General features: G+C 41.7%; 1 pseudogene across 1 annotated transcript; it reads left to right on the forward strand.

Moving 5' to 3' along the window:
* Positions 1 to 618, forward strand: LOC306815913 (ephrin-A4 pseudogene; annotated as a pseudogene). The gene has a single exon. The product of its transcript is annotated as an ephrin-A4 pseudogene (transcript).
* The last annotated feature ends 6,190 nt before the right edge of the window (positions 619 to 6,808 follow it).

Here is a 6,808-nt window from a genome sequence, read left to right on the forward strand (position 1 = left end):
ATGCGCCCCGCGCCGCTGCTCGAGCTCCTGCTCTGGGCGCCGCTGCTCTGGGCGCCGCCAGTGCGCGGCTTCCGCCACAGTATCCACTGGAACGGCAGCAACCCCAAGTTCCTGCAAGACGACTATTCCATCCAAGTGGCCATCAATGACTACCTAGACATTTACTGCCCGCACTACAAGGGGGCGGTGCCCGCCGGCCAGGCAGAAACCTTCACGCTTTTCATAGTAAACCGGGAAGGTTATCGCGGCTGCTACGAAACCCCTGGCGCCCTCATGCGCTGGAAGTGCAACCGGCCCCGGGCTCCCTTCGGGCCCGTCCGCTTCTCCGAAAAGATCCAGCGTTTTACCCCCTTCCCACTCGGCATCGAGTTCCAGCCCGGAGAGACCTACTACTACATCTCCGTGCCCAGCCCCGAAAGCGCCGGGCGGTGCTTGAAGCTGCGCGTCACCGTCTGCTGCCAAGGCACCACGCCAAAGGCAGTAACAAAGGTGCCCAATTCGCAGCCTCGAAAGCGCAAGGAGCCCGAAAATGTGGTGCCTGCCCGGGGCACCGCGGTCCCATCGCAATCCTGCAGCCCGTGCCTGGCGTTCGTGCTCCTGGCCCCCCTCTGGATCTAACCCCGGCGCTGCCCGTGGCAGGGAGGATGAGCTCCCCTGCCCCAACGCCGCTTCCAGACTCTTCCTCACAGCCAAACCCCCAAACCCGTAGGGCAAAGATTTACTATCGTTACTAAATGTAAAAATAATTTTTTTTTAAATTAGAATTTCATGAGGAAGAAGTTGCTAAATTATTTACTATAAGGGAGGTCAATTCCTCTCCTATTCCTATCGAGGTGGATCAAGCTGTAGTACCTTGGGTATGGGAAACGGGGAACCCTGGAAAATCAAAGGCTGCCCAGCCAGTAGTAGTAAAATTAAAAAAAAAAAAAAAAAAAAAAGGAGCTCAGCCAGTCAGAATAAAACGATACCCAATTAGAGGCTAAAAAGGGTGTTGCTCCTTTAATAACTCAGTTCTTGACACAAGGCATTCTGCAGGAATGTGAATCAGAATTTAATACTCCTATTTTTCCAGTCAGGAAACCAAATGGTGAGTATTAATTAGTGCAAGATCTAAGGGCAATTAATAATATTGCCAAAGACATTCACTCAGTGGTTGCCAATCCATATACTTTGTTAACATCTGTGTCAGAAAAATTTAAATGGTTTTCTGTTATTGATTTGAAAGATGCTTTCTTCTGCATCCCTCTGGCATTCGAAAGTAGGAAATATTTTGCATTTGAGTGGGAAAGTCCTGACACTGGAAGGAAAAGACAGCTCACCTGGTCTCGGCTGCCTCAAGGTTTCAAAATAGTCCTACGATATTTGGAAATCAATTGGCAAAGGAATTAGAAGAGTGGAAGACTGCTGAGGTAAGAGAGTCACCATTCTCTTATGTCATTCTCCATTATGTAGATGATATTTTTCTAGCAGCAGAAGAAAAAGAAACCTGTCTGAAATTGACTATTGCATTGTTAAATATGCTAGGTCAGGGTGGCTACCGAGTGTCAAAGAAAAAGGCACAGCTGATAAAAGAAAGTGTGATTTATCTTGGATGCGAAGTCATGCAAGGACAAAGGAGGCTGGGAGTCAATCGAATAGAAGCAATATGTGCCATACCCCTTCCAAGAAACCATCAAGAGCTTAGGTCCTTTTTAGGAATGGTGGGATGGTGCAAACTATGGATTTTGAATTTTGGACTCTTAGCTAAGCCCTTGTATGAGGCCCTGAAAGAACCACAGTTACACTGGGATCGACAAAGGAAAAAAGCCTTTGAGGACTTAGGCCTCCCAGATCTAAACAAAGAATTTCAGTTATATGTGAATGAAAGGCAAAAGTTAGCACTCGGAGTGCTGACTCCAGAGACTTGGATCCTGGAAACGCCCGGTAGGGTACTTTTCGAAACAACTGGATCCAGTCAGTGCTGGATGGCCGTCATGCTTGCGGGCAGTTACGGCCACAGTGATCCTCATCCAGGAAGCCAGAAAATTGACTTTCTGGAGCAAAAGGGGGGTCATTGGCTTTCGTCCAGCAGGATGCTACAATACCAAGCAATCCTAAGAGAACAGGATGATGTGGAACTGAAAATGACTAATCATGTTAACCCAGCAGAATTTCTCCGCAGCGAGCAGGAGGAAAGAAAATTGGTGCATAATTGCATGGAAGTGATTGAACAAGTACATGCAAGCAGAATCGATTTAAAGGATACTCCAATGGAAAACCCGGATTGGGAACTGTTTACTGATGGATCCAGTTTTGTGGAAAATGGAACCAGGTATGCTGTAACAACAGTAAAAACAGTGGTAAAAGCAATAGCCCTGACTCCCGGAACCTCAGCCCAACGAGCAGAAATTATTGCATTAACAAGAGCTTTGGAATTAAGTGAAAAAAAAAAAAAAAAAAAAAAAAAGGTAAACATATGGACTGATTCTAGATATGCTTTTGGAGGTGTACATATTCATGGAGCTCTATGTATTACTCCAAAGGCGTATTTTAAATCAGTGGTTGTAATGCATGTTAAAGGACATCAAAAGGAAAATAAAAAAATCTACAAAGAAAACCAGATGGCAGATCGGACGGCTCGGGAAGTGGCCAAAGAAGTATGGACTCAAATGGCTTTGGTACCAACTAAGGTGAGCCCAGTAACTCCACATTTATTACAGGAACCTAAGTACTCCCCAGATGACGAAAAACTGGCATCACTGCTGCTGGCCCAAAAGAATGAAGTTGGATGGTATGTAACCGCAATGGGACAAGTTGTAGTGCCTGCCAGAATCATGAAGGCAATTCTGGAAACAAAACATAATAAATGCCATTGGGAAGCAGAGGCCTTAGTAAAATTTAAAAAAAAAAAAAGAGAAGTAATTTCTAACCAGATGTTAACATTGGCAAAAAGAGTGAATGCTATGTGTCCAACCTGTTTGAAAAATAACCCAGTAGTTAGAAAACAGATCCAGCTCGGAAACTCTGCAGTGAAACCGACCTATGCCACCGGAAAATCCAGTGCATGACATTCAACCAAGTGTTTGGGTCCAATATAAAAATTCTCGCACTAGCATTTGGCAGAAGCCAGCAAAAGTTCTTTATTAGGGTAAGAGTTACCTTTGCGTTTCTACTCCCTCAGGTACAACTTGGGTTCCTACCAAGAATGATACCAGAATGGGAACAAAACTCAAAGATTCGCCAGCTACGGAATAAATTGTTTTTACAAGACGCAGTTTTTGAACTCCAGCAAGTTACTGGTAAACCAATCAACATTGATTGGGATCGTCCGGACATTTCAATAGCCACTGGACTATTAGATAACTGTGAACAATCTATAATTAACAAGATTCTAAATTTACAGATAAGAAAGTGTTGGAACTGCAAAGGGAAAAAGTGTACTGGTAAAGCGCTAGTATTGTTACATTGTGGAAGGTGTCACTCTACAGTTATAAAATCTCAGTGGGGTATGTCACAACCTTTGTGTACTGCTTGCTCTTGGAGAAATCGTGCCCTAACCTGGCAAACAGAACTAAAAACAGCAACAGGAGCCCGCGACACGAGGGAAGCCCTGTTGTTAGTAGAAAACAGGGCCAATTTATATAGAATACATTGTAAGTGGAGAATACAGAACACTGTGAGAAACATAAAAGATTGGAAAAAAAGTAAAATATTGGGATATTGTTGTGAAAAAGATACTATTGAATTAATACGTACCGAGCTTAGGGAAAACCTACCTTCTATAAATTCAGAGATAACCAAAGTCATATTTGGCATTGAAACACTTGATATAGAATAAGCGAGAAAAACAATATGGCAAGGTTGCACAGTGATACTGTTTTGAACATAGACGGAAAAAAAAAAAAAAAAAAAAAAAAAAAAAAGTAACATGGGCTAACTAATAAAACAAACACCACTTCTTTTGTTTAGCATTAGTCTCCGCTACTAGCCCTTTTAGAACTTGTCTAGTAGGAATACCAGACTTTAATGAAACTGAGTATAAATAAATGACCACAGGCTCTTGTACAGTATTCTTGCAACAAAAATCTTAGCAAAATTGAGTGTTACTCTCCCTTGGGACCCACAGGAAATAGGCTTATTGGGGAGTAGACAATTAAACTATACAATAAACAAAATGGGTTGTGTTTATTTAGGATTTTACTGGTATAAAATTAATAATACTTTGCACTAGTTAACCCCTAGAAGTTATCCCTTTTGGAACATCTGAATGGGTTTCGTCCATAATACAGTACATTCTGTTAATTGCAGTCTTGTTATTAATTATCTGGCTAGTGTATAAGTGTGTTTTAGGAGTTATTGAAAAAAACCGAACACACCAAAAGTGTGATAACAGCTTTGACGAGAATCAACGGGATTCACCTGTCTTCTCCGAAGACTGAAGTTGCTATCAGGCAAGAAAATCCGGCATTTAAAAGGAAATCCAGCATTTAAAAGACTCGATGATAACGAAGAGTTGAGCATCCTTGCAGAAAACTGAAGAATGCTCAAAAGGGGGGAAATGTTGCCATTTTGATACAATAAATTGTATTAAAATAATAATAAACCTTAGTAATCGATATTAGTTGACATTAGTAGTAGTTATGCTAAGGCTTAGTAGGCCGCATGTAACCGGCAGATGAACTTTATAGCAAATTTTGTAATATAAGCAGTGTAGTTGAGAAATAATTACTTATCTTAAGGAGTGTATCCATTTATCTAGGGAATGTACCTTTTGGCAAAATCTTAAATGTCAGAGAGATTATGGTACCAGGTATCAAAAATGAAGTAAGAATCTGTTAAGATGAAGAAATCATGTAAAGAAACATATAAAAACCCTGTGAATTTTCTGTCAAATGGGGCTCTGTCTTTGGACGCTAGTCCACGGGCTCCCGAGGCCTCAATAAAGCACCGCATAAACGACTTCGGTTGTTTGTGTTTTCTTCAGATCGGGCAACAACACAATCAATAATTCATGTTTTCTTTGCAAGTTACATTAAACACAGCCTAAAAACATATGTGATAAGAAATAATTGTAAGTGGAGTTCTTAAATTACAAACTGCAGCAAATGCCTGTTGTACCTGTCTATGCAGCTCTCTTACCTCCTGACTCATGAGGTAAGACTCAATAAACAGCTGAATGCTCTCAGGAGCTCCAGATTGTTCCTCTTAGCATCCTGAATGGATGGGCAAAAGTAGCATTAAACAATATAATAGAATTCACAGAATTACTAGGTTGGAAGAGACCAAAATCATCAAGTCCAATGCCCTAAGACCCCAACTAGACCATGGCACCAAGTGCCACATCCTGTCTCTTTTTCTAATCACATCCAGGGATGGTGACTCCACCACCTCCCTGGGCAGACCATTCCAGTACTTTATCACTCTTTCCATGAAAAATTTTTCCTAATATCCAGCCTATATCTCCCCTGGCACAGGTTAAGACTGTGTCCTCTTGTTCTGTGTCCTCTTGTTCTGCTGCCTGGTAAAAGAGCCCAAACCCGCCTGACTACAAAAACCTTTCAGGGAGTTGTAAAGAGTGATAAGGGCACCCCTGAGTCTCCTTTTCTCCAGGCTGAACAACCCCAGCTCCCTCAGCCATTCCTCACAGGGCTTGTGCTCCAAGCCCCTCATCAGCCTTATTGCCTCCTCCAGACACGCTCAAGCATCTCAACATCCTCCCTAAACTGAGGGGCCCAGAACTGGAGAACATGATTTTAGACAGTGCTCTTTGGGCTGGTATGGTCAAGAACTGCTTTCCTCAGGAACTGATGGATAATCCCTCTCTAAGCCTCAAGAACTGCAGGATGAGTAAAGCCTGAATGGACAAACTTGCATTTCCCATGTTACATGGTAATTCTTACACACTCTGAGAAGTGCTGAATAAAGCAGGGAAAAGATACCAGAAAAACATCCTCTCCTGACATGGTCTATGATCCGCAGGTAAGAAAAAAAAGTCAGTTTTCAAAATAGAAAAAGAATGTTTGCATTGAGGAATTCCCTAGATCTGCCTGAGAATGTTGCACTTCAGAACAGGCAACAAAGCAAGATACGGATCCGAAAGAAACTTAGCTTAAAGTTGAGAATAAAAACACAGAAACACATATGACAACTACTAACCCATTTTATACACTCAATGGCTATGACTCAGTAACTTTTTATTCAAATTGTGCAAGTTTTCATGCATTTTTTTCACATTTATTTGTAAGTAAGTCTGTACAAATAATGTAAGAAAAAGCATGACATACAGTTAATACTGTCTAAAGAGTGTTGTTAAATACAGGCAGAATCTAATCCTAATGTCAAACCATGTCAAGCATTTTCTGAAGCAATCTGACTTATCTGCAGATAAGTGACTGGAAGGAAGGGTAGAAAAACCAGAACAAATGTAAAAAAGACAGGACTGATATAGCAGAACAAGTGGCATGTGGAAGAGAGAGCACAGCTGGTCAAGATATTCTGGCCTTGGTAGGGTACAGATTATGGAACAAGAAACCACAGCTATGAAGGAAAGAGCTTCATGTGCAGCTATGAGTTTTTTGAAATTATGCGGTTTTGTAAGGCTGCCAAGTAATGGAAACAATAGGCTGATTCTGTAACTGGGGAGATGTTGATGTGGAGAAAGATTATGGAACGGCAAAAAAACACCAAGACACTTTCTTGATTGGTGCAGGAAAAGAGCAATAAAGAGCAATTTATTGAAAGAAGCCATTGCCTTAAATAAGACAGTTTGTGGAAAACAAAATACAGACAGATCATTGGTCAGAGAAAGAGACACCTCTCTCTCCTCCCT

The sequence above is a fragment of the Erithacus rubecula genome, assembly GCF_903797595.1.
Source record: "Erithacus rubecula genome assembly, contig: scaffold_285_arrow_ctg1, whole genome shotgun sequence".
NCBI classification, from domain to species: domain Eukaryota; kingdom Metazoa; phylum Chordata; class Aves; order Passeriformes; family Muscicapidae; genus Erithacus; species Erithacus rubecula.